Consider the following 18,395-nt stretch of genomic DNA (forward strand, 5'->3'; position numbering starts at 1 on the left):
GGGCACCCCCAATAAACACTTTGGCACAAGAAATGATAGCTGAAGCCCTTTATTGTCAAAGTTCAGTCTCAAGACAACCATCAGTCTTCCCTGAACACCTGCAAATCCCAAGAATTGTTAAGCAACCAGGATAATACGATTATCTTATGTGATGTTTAATCACTTAAAATTTTTAATGGGGATGCAATTGAAAAGCATTGGATTCGGAGGTAGATTAAACATTTCCCTGTGACCTAGGTTGATGTATACTGCATGGACGTGTTTTGTGATCCTGTAGTATTGTGTTTGATATAAGGACTTAAAAGTTGGTACTTTTAAAATAACACAAAAACAATATGCTTTATTTAAATTCAATTACTTGATTGGCTTGTAACCTAAATCTACATTTTGAAAGTCTTGAGTTGAATATTTTAATAACAGCTGTGGAGGGGAAAGCCTCCACTTGCCAGCCCAGCATGAGCTCTTGCCTGTCAGGGCTCTTCTCTCCCTACTACGTGAAGTTCCGTGGAACAACTTGACTGAACACAGATGAACTGAGGACTATCAAGTTTCTGGAAAATAAGTGGGTTAACTTAGAAATTTGAGAAAGCTAAAGCATTAAAGTTTCATACTTTTAAAAGGATTCTTCATAATGTTAGATGGTTTAACCTTTTCTAAATTTGAAATGTCACTTGTCTTAAAAAAACTACAATTTGGAAAGTAGGGGAAAATAGGATGAAATCACCTTCAGTTTCAGTATGCAGACAATCATTTTTAGCAGTTTGATGTCTTTCCTCCCATTTTGTTTTCTAGGCATGAGGAAGACATTTTATTTCTTATTTTTTTAATTTATTCTTTTTTTTGGCCGTGCCGTGCAGCTTATGGGAGTTTAGTTCCCCGACCCGGGTCCCAGCAGGGTGCCGAGTCCTAACCACTGGACCACCAGGGAATTGCCAAGATAGACATTTTAAATAAAAATTGTAAGCATACTGTATGTGTAAAAATTCAACCCTTTTCCCCCCTTAACCCCTGTGAGCGTATTTTGAAAAAATTTAGTGGCTACGTATGTCATCAAATCTATGTGCCATAATTTAAATAGTCCCTTTCTTTTGAATATTTGGGCTGTATCCAATTTTTCTCTATTTTAACACTTGTGAGCATTTTTATACAGCTGATTATTTCATTTATGCTGATTGTTTTTTTTACATTCATAAGCTGGTACTGAAGTACAGTACAGTAGTCAAGTTTAATTATTGGGGTTACAATGATGTTTCCTAAGAGTCTTAGGTTGCTGTAACAAATTACCATACACTGGGTGATTTAAACATCAGATGTTTATTTCTCACATTTCTGGAGACTGGGAAGTCCAAAATCAAGGTGTTGGCAGAATGTTCTTGGTGAGGGTCCCCCACCCTTCCTGGTTTGCAGATGGCTGCCTTCTGCAAGCTCCCTTTTGTCTTTTTCTTTTGTAAAAAATTATTTATTTATTTGTTGGTTTGCTTTTGGCTACATTGGGTCTTCGTTGCTGCGCGCGGGCTTTCTCTAGTGGCGAGCGAGGGCTACTCTTCGTTGCGGTGCGTGGGCTTCTCATTGCAGTGGCTTCTCTTGTTGCGGGAGCATGGGCTCTAGAGCGCAGGCTCAGTAATTGTGGCTCACGGGCTGAGTTGCTCCACAGCATGTGGGATCTTCCGGGAGCAGGGCTCAAACCTGTGTCCCCTGCACTGGCAGATGGATTCTTAACCACTGCGCCACCAGGAAAGTCCCTCTTTTGTCTCTTCTTACAAGGGCATTCATGCCATGATGAGGGCTCCTTCCTCCTGATTACCTCCCAAAAGCCCCCACCTCCTAGTATCATCACACTGAGGACTCAGGTGTCAACTTACAAACTTGTGGGGAGCACAGACATGCAGTCCATAAGACAGGATATGAAATGTGACTGATCGGTGACCGTTTCTTCATCTATCTTAGTTTAGCCACTAAGTTTTTGACCACAGACCACACTTCTTCATGCTCCCTTTGCTAAGGCCTCTCCTCTTCACCTTACCCTCTCACACTGCCCGGTCCAATTCTTCCTCCCACTCCACCACTCCCAGGAGTGCAGACTTCGTCTTGTGATGTGTAGACACAGAAGAGCAAAGATTGGTGGGAACATAGTACCAACTCTGTCCAAACGACCAAAATGGATTCTGCACTGTTCTGGGTTTTGATTTTATAAAAAAAAAAAAAAAATAAATAAAGCTTTTATTGAATCCAGTTCTGTGTGTGTGACTTAAAGTATTCTTGACAGGTTCCTAAAAAGACATGTGAATGTAGTCAGTGGTTTCTTTTTAAAGTCTAGTATTTCTCCTTCCATTGAATTGCTTATAAATTCTATTAGAAGGACTGGGGGGAAGGGGAGTTCTTTCACCCTTAAAAGCAGAAAATCTCCATATGTTTAAATAAGTAAATCAAGTTTATTTTCAGCAGTGTAATAGTATACCTACAGTTTTTACCCTAATGACTTGGAGTTTGGGCTCCCAGAGTTTTGATAGTCAGGGCTATGTCTAGCTTTAACTGTAAACTATCTTATCACACCAACTAAAACCAAAACCATATACAATTCTTGTGGAGTAAGATTGTGAAGCACGGCTGAAGATTATGATTTTTTCTCTGAGTTAGATTACTTATCGCTGGTAAGAGTCCTATAATTATTATATGTAACCAATAGAATCCGTGGTGTGTGGATCCAGCTCATCCCGGCTGTGAGAGTCAACTGTGTTCCGTGATGTCAGTTTGGTACCTTGAAATTGGCATGGTAGGAGTATTTATTCCTGGGAAATCAGCGAATGCTACAAAATCCTTTCCCTGCCTGCCCACCCACCTGGGGAGCTTGATGTTTAATATTACCAGCAAGTCACTGGATATTATTCAAATTACAGTCTATTATCACAATTTAGGCATGAGGCTGTTGGTACCAGGAGCCCTCTCTCTATATATCTGGTGCATGTTTGATTATGATTTGCACTGAAAAATTTGTTGTAATAAATTCTTATTAATACTTTGAATCTATGAATATCCTGGAATTTGATTTTATAAAAGACAAAACAAAGATATTATTGAATCCAGTTCTGTGAATGTAGAGGAAAACAGAATTTAAAATCTTGCAAAAGTGAAAGTTTCGTCTCTTTTAACAATGATAAACATTGTATTCTAAACCCGGAATAGAAAAGTTAAGACTATCTCCATGAGTTTCCTTTCTAAAGGATAAGATCCACAATAATTCTGGATCAGGGACTTCCCTGGTGGTCCAGTGGATAAGACTCTGCGCTCCAAATGCAGGGGGCCTGGGTTCCAGCCCTGGTCCGGGAACTAGATCCCGCCTGCATGCTGCAACTAAGAGTTTGCATGCCACAACTAAGAAGTCCGCATGCCACACCTAAGATCCTACGTGCCACAACTAAGACCCAGCGCAGCCTAAATTAAATAACTATTTTAAAAAATAATAATTCTGGATGAAAAGATAGTTTATGGTTTCGAAAATATTAGCTAGTCAGTCTTAAATGTTTCTGGTTAATTTGAAGGATTATATAAATATTTTTGCCATACATTTACATTACTTTATAACTTGCTTTAGATTTCATTCATTCACTCAACAAATAGTTTTGATAAACTACTATGTTCCAGATAAATATTAATATGACAGTTAACAAAGCAGACTCTTCTCCTGTTCTCGTGGTACATGGGGGACCCTGTTAAGTGAGGATACAAATATGTTTTTAATTGCACACATTGGGGTAGGAATCACAAAGGAGGAGTACGCAGTGCTGTGAAACCGTGTAAGAAAGGAACCTCATTGGGCGTGAAGGCAGGCTTTTCTGAGGAAGCCATATTTAAGCTCTGAGCAAGGAGATGTTAGCTGGATGCCAAGCAGGGAGAACATTCCAGACATAAGAACCAACATGTACAAATCACCTAAGAAACAACTTGTATTAAAAAAATAAAAGCAATACATGCAACTCAATTCACTCTCAGTATTTAGAGTCCAGTAAATCTAATGTGTGTGAGCAAATTATTAATCACTGAGAAGGAGTATCCCTGTTAGCACATAGATTTTAGTCCACTTATGCGGCCCCAGAGCCAAAAGATCTGTGCCACCTTTTCCTTCCGAAGGGAGACCAGTGAAAGAAAAGCTTTCCTAAACCGTTTAGTTAGGAGCAAAGACACCCTTCTGCATTAGAGGATATTAAATTATGCAATCCCTTAGATAATTTAGGCATCAACCTATTATTAAGGAGGGACAGGATCAAAATTATTGACTCAATTCCCCTGATATTCATTCAGCTTCTATATTCCTTGGCCTGTGCAAACAGCCTCAGGACTATGCCCTCTTCTCTCTCTCTCTCTCTCTCTCTCTGGTTGGAAATAAGCTTACAAATTGACATGCCTACAAAACAAATGGTCTTAAAGGAAATTCAAATGTCTATTGCATCTTACCATAAGTTATATAAAGACTTTGTAAACCATATGGTCTCTGTTACAAGTACTCAGCTTTCCTGATAGAGTGTGGAAGCAGAAATAGACAATACCTATAGCTGATTCACTTTGTTATAAAGCAGAAACTAACACACCACTGTAAAGCAATTATACTCCAATAAAGATGATTAAAAAAAAAAAAGAGAAATAGACAATGCCTAAATGAATGGTCATGGCTGTGTTCCAATAGAGCTTTATTTACAAGACTGATGTTGGGTCACATTTGGCCTGCAAGTTGTAGTTTGTGGACCTCCCTGCTCTAGATGACTCCTGCTTCCAGCTACAGCTTCCGGCTGACCAACTGCATGAGAAACCTCGAGCAAGACCAGCAGCAAACTGCCTTGTTGAATCTAACCAACCCAAAGGACAGTGAGAAAAAATAAAATGGTTGTTTTATCCCACTGAATTTTGAGGAGGTTGGTTACATAGCAATATACCACTGAAACAGTGGTATAGTGCAATAGTCTTGAAAAAAATTTTTTTGCTTGCATATTCCTTAAAGAATTTTGAAAAGCTGTGTAGACCCTTGCAAATTTTTAGATTATCATCCAAAAATTTTCGTTATAAATTTAAATCATTGCAAAGGATATAATTTCCAGCATAGTAAAGATATGAATAATTTTTTTAAAAAACAGTTCTATCACTTTTTAAATATATCAAATAGAAGCTACATAGCAACCATTTAAAAAAAAAAGAAAGAAGCTCTCTTGACAGTTGGAAGTTTTATAGTCTTCCTTTTTTTTGACTCATGTTACCATTCCATTTCCTCTGTGGAATTTTAAACTATGTTTTTATGTTGGAAGTGTTTTCCTGACTGGTAATTCCCACGGTTCTATTTCTAAGAAAGGAAAACCAAACGAGAGAGGCCTGGAGTCTTGCCACCCATTTGTCCTCTGGATAAAATAAGGCATCACTGCTTTTTCAACCCTGTTCTCTTTGCTCTGCTTTTAAGGGACGCTTGCTCAAGAATGATTCATTTAACAATTTGGGGGAGATAAAAGAGGTGAGGACGTTAAATGAAAACGGTCATCATCTACATTCTACATTACGTCTGAGTTCAGGTCATCCCAATGTGGGCCAGGATATCCTGCTCCAATGTCTACCATTTCCCTCATGTTTAAGACAGTGAAAGACACAAAGGCTTATCACTGCTGTGCTTCAGCCACTGGATGGGGCTCTGAGGGTGAATATGATAACACTGGTGCTTTCCAGGAGCTTATAGTTTAGCTGTTTAGTTCAACCACTTATGACTCTTGGTAATTAGCTTAAATCAGTTGTTCAAGCTGGAGTGACACCTAGGAAGCATTTTGTTGAGGCACTGATGCTGCATATTCTGTAATGTACAGGACAGTCTGGCTCAGCAAGTTATCCTGAGTCCTGCATGACATTCCATACCCAACCAGATTTTCATGTAGGTGGGAAACCTGTTTACTATTATCTCAGCCTTGGTAAACACCGTTTGAATATAAACAAAAGAGTATTTTTGCATGACTTTAATAAATATTAAAATTTCTAAGAATGCGCTATGTAAAACCAGGGAGATTATATTTTTCTTCTGAACATTATCTGGAGAAATTCAACATTTTGGAATAAAGAAATAGCAAACCATAAAGTTTTGAAGTTCTGCAAGGTAATCTAAGATTCCCAATTTTTAGAATAAAGTATAAGTGTATGGGTGAATGTATTGATATATATATACTTTTTAAATTTATTTATTATTTATTTTTGGCTGTATTGGGTCTTCGTTGCTGCCCTCAGGCTTTCTCCAGTTGTGGCGAGCAGGGCCACTCTTTGCTGCAGTGCACGGGAGTCTCATTGCGGTGGCTTCCCTTGTTGCAGAGCACGGGGTCCAGGTGCGCAGGCTTCAGCAGTTGCGGCACACAGGCCCAGCAGTTGTGGCTCGCGGGGCTCTAGAGCACAGGCTCAGTAGTTGTGGCACACGGGCCTAGCTGCTCCGCAACATGTGGGATATTCCTGGACCAGGGCTGGACCATGTCCCCCGCATTGGCAGGTGGACTCCCAATCACTGAGCCACCAGGGAAGTACCTGATATATATTTTTTTCTTAAATCTTTAGTGCTGGATATTGTTTTGACAAAAAATCTGATTAACAATAAATTAATTTGTGGCTTAATATATAAATCTATCATGTTCTGAAAAGAGCACCATGATTTCTAAGTGCTTTGATTTCTGAACAAGTTACAGAACCCCTACTATGGGCAATCAGGAGACACCAAAGGGTTTTTTTATTTTTAAATTTTATTTATTTATTTATTTTACAGCAGGTTCTTATTAGTTATCTATTTTATACATATTAGTGTATATATGTCAATCCCAATCTCCCAGTTCATCCCACCACCCCCCCCACTGTCCCCCCTCGGTGTCCATACATTTGTTCTCTACATCTGTGTCTCTACTCCTGCCTTGCAAACTGGTTCATCTGTACCATTTCTCTAGATTCCACATATATGCATTAATATACAGCATTTATTTTTCTGTTTCTGACTTACTTCACTCTGTATGACAGTCTCTAGGTCCATCCACGTCTCCACAAATGACCCGATTTCGTACCTCTTTACGGCTGAGTAATATTCCATTGTGTATATATATATATATATATATATATATATATATATATATATACCACATCTTCTTTATACATTTGTCTGTCGGGCATTTAGGTTGCTTCCATGACCTGTCTATTGTAAATAGAGCTGCAATGAACATTGGGGTGCAGGTGTCTTTTTGAATTATGGTTTTCTCTGGGTATATGCCCAGTAGCAAAGGGTTTTAAGTACATTGGCATTTAGAAAGTTCTCTTTGATGGCATGAAGAATTAACATCAATTCATTCAACAAACATTAACTGTGCACTGGGTGTATGCCAAGCACTATGCTGGCACTTACCCTGGGAAGAATTTATGGAGTCTCCCATCTCCCTTCTTTGCCCCCTCTTTCCACGCATGTGGCTTGGTGTAGTGGACAAAGCATAGGCTCCACTACTGTTGTTATGTGGCCTTGAGAAGTTGCTTAAATTCTCTGATTCTCTGCTTTATGAATCCCCAAAATGGGTATAAAAATACTTATTTTAAAGTAAAATACTTACTTATTTTAAGATTTATAAAGATTAAGTGTGTCTGGCCCCTAGCAGGTACTTAACAAATGTTAGTTCTGGGTCCCCTTCCATCTCTCTCCAAAACCTAATCTCAGACCACGTCTGCCAACAGCCATTGTGTGAACAAGAGTCAGTGTTTTCCCTCTAGAACTATTTACATTTTAGCTTTATGATTTCTGACAGTGGGTTGAAAGACTGACTTCCGCTAAAGGAATTTCAAGCAGGTGAAGCTGGTAGTTCAACCTGTTGGGAGTCAAGGACCATGTACACTATTAAATATAAATACAAAGCTAACAGGTAATTCCAAGGACACGGTCAACGGTGAAGAGCGAGTTAGGATTGCCACCTCTTTACAGATAGACGTCAGGGGCTTGAAGGAGGATTTTCATATGAAACTTCCCTTTCTGTTTTAAAAATCTGAGCATTGCCATGTAGACAATGGTTCTCACACTCTAGAGTCACATAAGAATCTGCTGGGGAGTTTTTTTTTTTTTGGCTTAAATAAAGAACAAAAATGTATTATCTCACAGTTATGAAGCTAGAAAACTGAAATCAAGGTATTGGCAGGGTCCTGCTTCCTCTGAGACTGCACTGAACACGTCCTTGCCTCTTCCTCATTCCCAGTTGTTGCTGGCATTCCATGACATTCCTTGACTTGCAGCTGTGTCAGTCTAATCTCTGCCTCTGTCATCCAATGGCTGTCTTCACATAGTTCCTGTAAGAATCTGCTGGAGAGATTTTTTTAAATGCAGATGTCTGAGCCCCACGTAAGACTTCCTCAGTCAGAATCTCTGAAGGTCTGGCCAAGAACCTGCATTTTAACAAGATCACAGAGACGGATCTTGGCCTGCCCTTTCACAAGGTACGGTAGAAAGTATAGCTGACCCTGAACAGCACAGGTTTGAACTGTGCAGGTCCACTTATTCATGGATTTTTTTTTCAATAGTAAAAACGACAGTACTACAGGATCCGCAGTTGGTTGTATTTTCGGGTGCAGAACCGCAGATATTGAGAGCTGACTATAAGTTGTTCTCGGACTTTTTACTGCAGGGAGGGTCGCCACCCCTACCCGCTGTGTTGTTCAAGACTCAACTGTCTATACAATTTAGTGTTAGACGAATACGGGTTTAAATCTTAGAGTCCATCATTAACCACTTAGGTGACTTCGAGCAAGTTTCTTACGCCTTCTAGGTCTTAGTCACCTCACCTATAAAATGAAGGTAATATAACTTCAGAGGTTCTAACGGTTCAGTGAAATATCCTGTGTTATCCACACTACAGAATGCATGACCTTTTCCTGCTTCTGGTACAAAAACTGCCTTCTCATATACTTAAGGAGAAACAAACACAGGGCATCAAGATGGTCATGATGGAGACTTCTCATTCTTAATGATTAAAGACAAGCGATAATGTTGGAAATAAACCAAAAAGTCAAGTGATATCTTATCCTCCTCTATCATGTTTTACCAAGAATGATTTTTTTTCTCTTTGTAAGGAATTGCATACACACACACACACACACACACACACACACCCCGCCTGAAAGTGCCAAGCTGTATTTGATTAGTTCTGGGCAGAAGCATGTTAGGGCATCTGAAAACCACAACTGGAGACATCTATTCTGATGGGCCTAATGCTCTGGGTATTTCCTTTCAACCGAACTTGGGGGGGAAAGTACTTTGATATAATGTACATATGGAAATATTTTACAACATTCTTAAAAAGTTAGATATTTTATTTGGTATATATATAAAACATACTTTTCTCTTCCATGTGTGCAAACATGGATAAATCAATATCTTAAAGAGTCCCTTGTCATTCCCAAGCCAGAATTGTTTTGTTTTGTTTTGTTAAATCGACTTCAGTGTGTCTGAAAGGGCCAAATTGACAGCCCTGGAGACAGTGGTCTTTTCTCCAGGCTTCTGGCATACAGCAGGAGCAGCTGCTGTTCAAATGTACCCCAAATACTGTTCCTCTGGAAAGACCATTTCTGGAGGTGAGAAGGCACTTTGATTTCTCGTTCACTCTGAAAGGTGCTGGTGGGGCTCACGGTGGTGTGGTGAGTCACTTAGTCAGGCCTTTGGTTCTGAGGCCATTGCCGCATTTCACATGTGCAACCAAACTGCAGTCTGGGTTTTGGTTCAAATTCTTTTGAAAAGATTAAAGTCTGTTGTTGTAAATGCCACTCTTAATCATGGGATAAAACATTCCTAGGAAAATATTCTTCATCACAAGAATTTACTAATAGTGGTTAATTTTGGGGAAAACAACTAGGGAAGGGAAGGAGATGATAAGGGGGAGTTGCCATTTGATTTTCATATTTTTATCCTTTGTACTCCTGGAATTTTATAATTCTGGACAGGTGATCTTATTTTTTAAGAAACGGGAATCCTCTGTATGAGGGTGCTGTAGACCACTGTTGTTATTTATTCTTTAAAACTTTCTGTATTGAAAAATAAACTTTTTAAAGTTTACTTTAAAAAGCTTCACTACAAATTCTTCTTTTTAAGATTTAATAATGAAAACTTGCCAGACAAATACACATTTCTTTTTCTGCTTTTATATGTCTATATGATTTGCAAAGCAACTAGATAGAAAAGAAAATGTCCTGGGTTTGATATTTTATTCATCTGAAAATACTGCTTTCCACAAGATTTTTCTTTCATCATTAAACGAGTAAACTATCTGCATTTTAAAGATAGCCTTGACTGTGTGAGATCAGCCTTTTCCATTTGTGTAATGTTTCATTGCACTTATTGGATCACAACATTGAGGCCAATTTCTTTTAAATAAGTTTGCCTTTTCATTATGCTGGCAAATATAGTTTATAAGTCTCAAGGTGTGGAAAATACTTTTGGGCAAGGTTAAAATTATAGAGGACTGTGATTTTTATAAAAGAGAACTCCTGCCCTGCTGTGGCCACAGAAAGGAACTACATGTGGACAACTGTCAGAAAGACAAAGTTATTGAGTTGAATTGCAACAGCTCTGCAGGAAAGCTGAAAAATGTGCAGACTTACAGTTATTTTCCTTTAATAAATTTAATGTAAAATGAGTCTCTATATATATTACTTATATTAATGAAGATTATACATATATAATTAATTCTATATATTAATTAATTTTTAATACTTTCTTTTTAAAATTTAATTTAATTTATATTTTTACACAGCAGGTTCTCATTAGTCATCCATTTCATACACATCAGTGTATACATGTCAATCCCCATCTCCCAATTCATCACACCACCCGCCCCACCACCACCACTTCCCCCCCGCACTTGGTGTCCATATGTTTTTTCTCTACTTCTGTGTCTCAATCTCTCTCTGCAAACTGGTTCATCTGTACCATTTACTAGGTTCCACATATATGCATTAATATACGATATTTGTTTTTCTCTTTCTGACTTCACTCTGTATGACAGTCTCTAGATCCATCCACGTCTCTACAAATGACCCAATTTCGTTCCCTTTTATGGCTGAGTAAAATTCCATTGTATATATGTACCACATCTTCTTTATCCATTCGTCTGTTGATGGGCATTTAGGTTGCTTCCATGACCTGGCTATTGTAAATAGTGCTGCAATGAACATTGGGGTGCATGTGTCTTTTTGAACTATGGTTTTTTCTGGGTATGTGCCAGTAGTGGGATTGCTGGGTCATATGATAGCTCTTTTTTTAGTTTTTTAAGGAACCTCCATACTGTTCTCCATAGTGGCTGTATCAATTTACATTCCCACCAACGGTGCAAGAGGGTTCCATTTTCTCCACACCCTCTCCAGCATTTGTTGCCCGTAGATTTTCTGATGATGCCCATTCTAACTGGTGTGAGGTAATACCTCATTGTAGTTGTGATTTGTATTTCTCTAATAATTAGTGATGTTGAGCAGCTTTTCACGTGCCTCTTGGCCATCTGTATGTCTTCTTTGGAGAAATGTCTATTTAGGTCTTCTGCCCATTTTTGGATTGGGTTGTTTGTTTTTGTAATATTGAGCTGCGTGACCTGTTTATATATTTTGGAGATTAATCCTTTGTTCGTTGATTTGTTTGCAAATATTTTCTCCCATTCTGAGGGTTGTCTTTTCGTCTTGTTTATGGTTTCCTTTGCTGTGCAAAAGCTTTGAAGTTTCATTAGGTCCCATTTGTTTATTCTTGTTTTTATTTCCGTTACTCTAGGAGATGGATCAAAAATATCTTGCTGTGATTTATGTCAAAGAGTGTTCTTCCTATGCTTTCCTCTAAGAGTTTTATAGTGCCTGGTCTTACATTTAGGTCTCTAATCCATTTTGAGTTTAGTTTTGTGTATGGTGTTAGGGAGTGTTCTAATTTCATTTTTTTACATGTAGCTGTCCAGTTTTCCCAGTACCACTTATTGAAGAGACTGTCTTTTCTCCGTTGTATATCCTTGCCTCCTTTGTCATAGATTAGTTGACCATAGGTGCATGGGTTTATCTCTGGGCTTTCTATCTTGTTCCATTGATCTATATTTCTGTTTTTGTGCCAGTACCATATTATCTTGCTTACTGTATCTTTGTAGTATAGTCTGAAGTCAAGGAGCCTGATTCCTCCAGCTCCCTTTTTATCCCTCAAGACTGCTTTGGCTATTCGGGGTCTTTTGTGTCTCCATCCAAATTTTAAGAGTTTTTGTTCTACTTCTGTAAAATATGCCACTGGTAATTTGATAGGGATTGCATTGAATCTGTAGATTGCTTTGTGTAGTATAGTCATTTTCACAATATTGACTCTTCCATTCCAAGAACATGGTATATCTCTCCATCTGTTTGTATCATCTTTAATTTCTTTCATCAGTGTCTTATAGTTTTCTGCATACAAGTCTTTTGTCTCCCTAGGTAGGTTTATTCCTAGGTATTTTATTCTTTTTGTTGCAATGGTAAATGGGAGTGTTTCCTTAATTTTTCTTTCAGATTTTTCATCATTGGTATACAGGAATGCAAGATATTTCTGTGCATTAATTTTGTATCCTGGTACTTTACCAAATTCATTGTTTAGCTCTAGTAGTTTTCTGGTGGCATCTTTAGGATCCTCTACGTATAGGGTTATGTCATCTGCAAACAGTGACAGTTTTACTTCTTTTCGAATTTGTATTACTTTTATTTCTTTTTCTTCTCTGCTTGCCATGGCTAGGACTTCCAATACTATGTTGAATAATAGTGGTGAGAGTGGACATCCTTGTCTTGTACTTGATCTTAGAGGAAATGCTTTCAGTTTTTCACCATTGAGAATGATGTTTGCTGTGGGTTTGTCATATATGGCCTTTATTATGATGAGGTAGGTTTCCTCTGTGCCCACTTTCTGGAGAGTTTTTATCATAAATGGGTGTTGAATTTTGTCAAAAGGTTTTTCTGCATCTATTGAGATGAGCATATGCTTTTTATTCTTCAGTTTGTTAATATGGTGTATCACATTGATTGATTTGCATATATTGAAGAATCCTTGCATCTCTGGGATAAATCCCACTTGATCATCGTGTATGATCCTTTTAGTGTGTTGTTGGATTCTGTTTGCTAGTATTTTGTTGAGGATTTTTGCATCAATATTCATCAGTGATATTGGTCTGTAATTTTTTTTTTTTGTAGTATCTTTGTCTGGTTTTGGTATCAGGGTGATGGTGGCCTCATACAATGAGTTTGGGAGTGTTCCTTCCTCTGCAATATTTTGGAAGAGTTTGAGAAGGATGGGTGTCAGCTCTTCTCGAAATGTTTGATAGAATTCACCTGTGATGCCATCTGGTCCTGGACTTTTGTTTGTTGCAAGATTTTAAATCACAGATTCAATGTCATTACTTGTGATTGGTCTGTTCATATTTTCTATTTCTTCCTGGTTCAGTCTTGGAAGGTTATACCTTTCTAAGAATTTGCCCAGGTTGTCTTCCAGGTTGTCCATTTTATTGGCATAGAGTTGCTTGTAGTAGTCTCTTAGGATGCTTTGTATTTCTGCGGTGTCTGTTGTAACTTTGCCTTTTTCATTTTTAATTTTATTGATTTGAGTCCTCTCCCACTTTTTCTTGATCAGTCTGGCTAATGGTTTATCAATTTTTTTATCTTCTCAAAGAGCCGGCTTTTAGTTTTATTGATCTTTGCTATTGTTTTCTTTGTTTCTATTTCATTTATTTCTGCTCTGATCTTGATGATTTCTTTCCTTCTGCTAAGTTTCGGTTTTGTTTTTTCTTCTTTCTCTAGCTCCTTTAAGTGTAAGGGTAGATTGTTTACTTGAGATTTTTCTTGTTTCTTGTGGTAGGCTTGTATAGCTATAAACTTCCCTCTTAGAACTGCTTTTGCTGCATCCCATAGGTTTTTTGTTTTTTTGTTTTTGTTTTTGCGGTACATGGGCCTCTCACTGCTGTGGCCTCTCCCGTTGCGGAGCACAGGCTCCTGACGCACAGGCTCAGCGGCCATGCGTCACGGGCCTAGCCGCTCCGCGGCATGTGGGATCTTCCCGGACCGGGGCACGAACCCGTGTCCCCTGCATCGTCAGGCAGACTCTCAACCACTGCGCCACCAGGGAAGCCCTGCATTCCATAGGTTTTGGATCATTGTGTTTTCATTGTCATTTGTCTCTAGGTATTTTTTGATTTCCTCTTTGATTTCTTCAGTGATCTCTTGGTTATTTAGTAATGTATTGTTTAGCCTCCATGTGTTTCTGTTTTTTACGTTTTTTTACCTGTAATTCATTTCTAATCTCATAGCATTGTGGTCAGAAAAGATGCTTGATATGATTTCAATTTTCTTAAATTTACTGAGGCTTGATCTGTGACTCATGATATGGTCTATCCTGAAGAATGTTCCGTGCACACTTGAGAAGAAAATATAATCTGCTGTTTTTGGATGGAATGTCCTATATATATCAATTAAATCTATCTGGTCTATTGTGTCATTTAAAGCTTCTGTTTCCTTATTAATTTTCTGTTTGGATGATCTGTCCATTGGTGTAAGTGAGGTTTTAAAGTGCCCCACTATTGTGCTACAGTCGATTTCATCTTTTAGAGCTGTTAGCAGTTACCTTATGTATTGAGGTGCTCCTATGTTGGGTGCATATATATTTATAATTGTTATATCTTCTTCTTGGATTGATCCCTTGATCATTATGTAGTGTCTTTCCTTGTCTCTTGTAACATTCTTTATTTTAAAGTCTATTTTATCTGATATGAGTATTACTACTCCAGGTTTCTTTTTTTAAAAAATAAATTTATTTATTTATTTTTGGCTGTGTTGGGTCTTCGTTTCTGTGCGAGGGCTTTCTCTAGGTGCGGCAAGCAGGGGCCACTCTTCATTACGGTGTGTGGGCCTCTCACTGTCGTGGCCCTCTTGTTGCGGAGAACAGGCTCCAGACACGCAAGCTCAGTAGTTGTGGCTCACGGGCATAGTTGCTCCATGGCATGTGGGATCTTCCCAGACCAGGACTCAAACCCATGTCCCCTGCATTGGCAGGCAGATTCTCAAGAACTGCACCACCAAGGAAGCCCATCTCCAGCTTTCTTTTGATTTCCATTAGCATGGAATATCTTTTTCCATCCCCTGACTTTCAGTCTGTGTGTGTCCCTAGGTCTGAAGTGGGTCTCTTGTAGACAGCATATAGATGGGTCTTGTTTTTGTATCCATTCAGCAAGCCTGTGTCTTTTGGTTGGAGCATTTAATCCATTCATGTTGAAGGTAATTATCGGTATGTATGTTCCTATTACCATTTTCTTAATTGTTTTGAGTTTGTTTTTGTAGGTCCTTTTCTTCTCTTGTGTTTCCCACTTAGAGAAGTTCCTTTAGCATTTGTTTTAGAGCTGGTTTGGTGGTGCTGAATTCTCTTAGCTTTTGCTTGTCTGTAAAGCTTTTGATTTCTCCATCAAATCTGAATGAGATCCTTGCCAGGTAGCGTAATCTTGGTTGTAGGTTCTTCCCTTTCATCACTTTAAGTATATCATGCCACTCCCTTCTGGCTTGTAGAGTTTCTGCTGAGAAATCAGCTGTTAACCTTATGGCCGTTCCCTGGTATATTATTTGTCATTTTTCCCTTGCTGCTTTCAATAATTTTTCTTTGTCTTTAATTTTTGCCAATTTGATTACTATGTGTCTCAGCGTGTTTCTCCTTGGGTTTATCGTATATGTGACTTGCTGCACTTCCTGGATTTGGGTGGCTATTTCCCTTCCCATGTTAGGGAAGTTTTTGATTATAATCTCTTCTAATATTTTCTCGGGTCCTTTCTCTGTCTCTTCTCCTTCTGGGATCCCTATAATGCCAATGTTGTTGCATTTAATGTGGCCCCAGAGGTCTCTGAGGCTGTCTTCATTTCTTTGCATTCTTTTTCCTTTATTCTGTTCTGCAGCAGTAAATTCCACCATTCTGTCTTCCAGGTCAATTATCCATTCTTCTGCCTCAGTTATTCTGCTATTGATTCCTTCTAGTGTAGTTTTCATTTCAGGTATTGTATTGTTCATCTCTGTGTGTTTGTTCTTTAATTCTCCTAGATCTTTGTTAAACATTTCTTGCATCTTCTTGATCTTTGCCTCCATTCTTTTTCCAAAGTCCTAGATCATCTTCACTATCATTATTCTGAATTCTTTTTCTGGAAGTTTGCCTGTCTACCTTTCATTTAGTTGTTTTTCTGGGGTTTTATCTTGTTCCTTCATCTGGTACCTAGCCCTCTGCCTTTTCATCTTGTCTATCTTTCTGTGAATGTGGTTTTTGTTCCACAGGCTGCAGGATTGTCATTCTTCTTGCTTCTGCTGTTTGCCCTCTGGTGGATGAGGTTATCTTATGTTAATTAATTTTTTAAAAAATCTGGATACCTATGCCACAATGTAATCCACTCTTCACAATGGCTGTCTCAAAGTCTTTGCCTCTCTCCTCAACCCAACACTCACTCCAAGTGGTCTAATAATATCTGAAAGTATGGAAACCATGAGGCATGAACTTCTGCAGCTCCCTTTCCCTCTTTGGCACCTCCAAACTTTAATATACATAAAATTGTGGGCTTTGTAATCAGCAGAACAGGGCTCTGTCACTTTCGGATTATGTCATGTTGAACATGTTGTCAATGTCTGTAAACCTAAGTTTCCTCATTTGAAAAAAATGGAATTAATAAACCAGTTGGGTGGTTTAAAGAAGACAGCTTAATAGGACACTAAGTGTTGGTTTCTTTATGCCTTTAATCTTCTTTCTGCTCTCTTTCTCTAGAAGATGGCTCAAGGGGGACTTCCCTGGTGACACAGTGGTTAAGAATCCGCCTGCCAATGCAGGGGACACGGGTTCAATCCCTGGTCCAGGAAGATCCCACATTCTGCGGAGGAACTAGGCCCATGAGCCACAACCACTGAGTCTGTGTTCTGCAACTACTGAAGCCCACGCACCTGGATCCCATGCTCTGCAACAAGAGAAGCCACCGCAATGAGAAGGCCATGCACCACAATGAAGAGTAGCCCCAGCTCACTGCAACTAGAGAAAGCCCACAGGCAACAACAAAGACCAAACACAGCCAAAAATAAAAAAAATTTTTTTAAAAAAAGATGGTTCCAGGGACTTCCCTGGCAGTCCAGTGTTTAAGACTCTGTTCCCAATGCAGTGGGCATGGGTTCGATCCCTGGTTGGGGGACTAAGATCCCACATGCTGCACATGGCCAAAAAAAAAAAAAAAAGGCTCAAATCTTTTCCAAGGTAAACTTCACCCTGGTGGGCTCCATTCACACACTCTGACCATGGCCCTAATTTTGCTGTTATTTACCCCCCTCTCCTCCTTCTGCCACCTTCAGTCCCTCCCTCTCCACAATTTTCTTCCCCTATCTTATACAAATGTGCCCAAGTCCCAGCATCTTTAAAAACCCCTCTCAGCTACCACCTCAGCCCTCTTCTTCCTTTCATACCCAGCTGTGTTGGGAGGGATAAATCCTATACTAATTCTCTACTATTATTTTTTTAATTCCCATTCACTCCCTCCCTCTGCAATCTGGCTTCTCCTGCCACCACGGTACTGAAATTAATGAATTACTTCACCAAATATATATGGGCGTTGATCATGATACCATGTTCTAGGACGATGTCTGGTAGTAGAGTCAGATCTGCACTCAAGTCACCATAATATTGTGCACTTAAAATATTTACTGGACAAATGTTACCAATGACCAATTGTCAAATCCAGTGGCTTCTGTTCAGTTTCACTGCACGTGACTTGCTGGAAGCTCCCCCTCCTGAGCTTTCTCTGCTCCTGCTCTCCCATGGCCCTTTGACCTTGCTATATCTCCTTTGTAGTATCCTCTTAAGTATGTGGGTGATTCCGTAGGCATCGTCTCCAACTCTCTTCCCTCTCACTCTTTTAACTTTACTCTATGAACTTCCTATAATTATAGCCACATTCAGTGGGTGTGTGTGGGCACTTTTCTGGGAAGAGAGCTCATAGCTTTTATCAGTTCCATAAGGAGATCCATGATCCCTCCAAACAAAAGCCCTGCCTGCTCCATCTCTTATTTTGGCAGTTCATCCACCGATATGACTCCCACTATCACCCAGATGCTGCTGACTCCTGGATCTCTAACCCTGGCCTCTTTCCCAATCCTACCAAGGTCCACTCCCGGAGGGTCCTTCTAGAACAATAGTTCTCACGAGGCAGATGGCATGACCTCAGCATGCTGTTCCTTGTATCTCCCTCCGAGAGGCCTTGTGTGGGTTGGAGGTGATGGGCCGGGTGTGTACCTATAATCAAAGTCCCTGGGGGGACATGCTCCGACCTGGCTCTTGTATCCACCGAAGCCCTGAGTGACACTGGCCATTTCCCCAGGCTCCTTCTCCT

The sequence above is a fragment of the Phocoena phocoena genome, chromosome 5 (assembly GCF_963924675.1).
Source record: "Phocoena phocoena chromosome 5, mPhoPho1.1, whole genome shotgun sequence".
NCBI classification, from domain to species: Eukaryota; Metazoa; Chordata; class Mammalia; order Artiodactyla; family Phocoenidae; genus Phocoena; species Phocoena phocoena.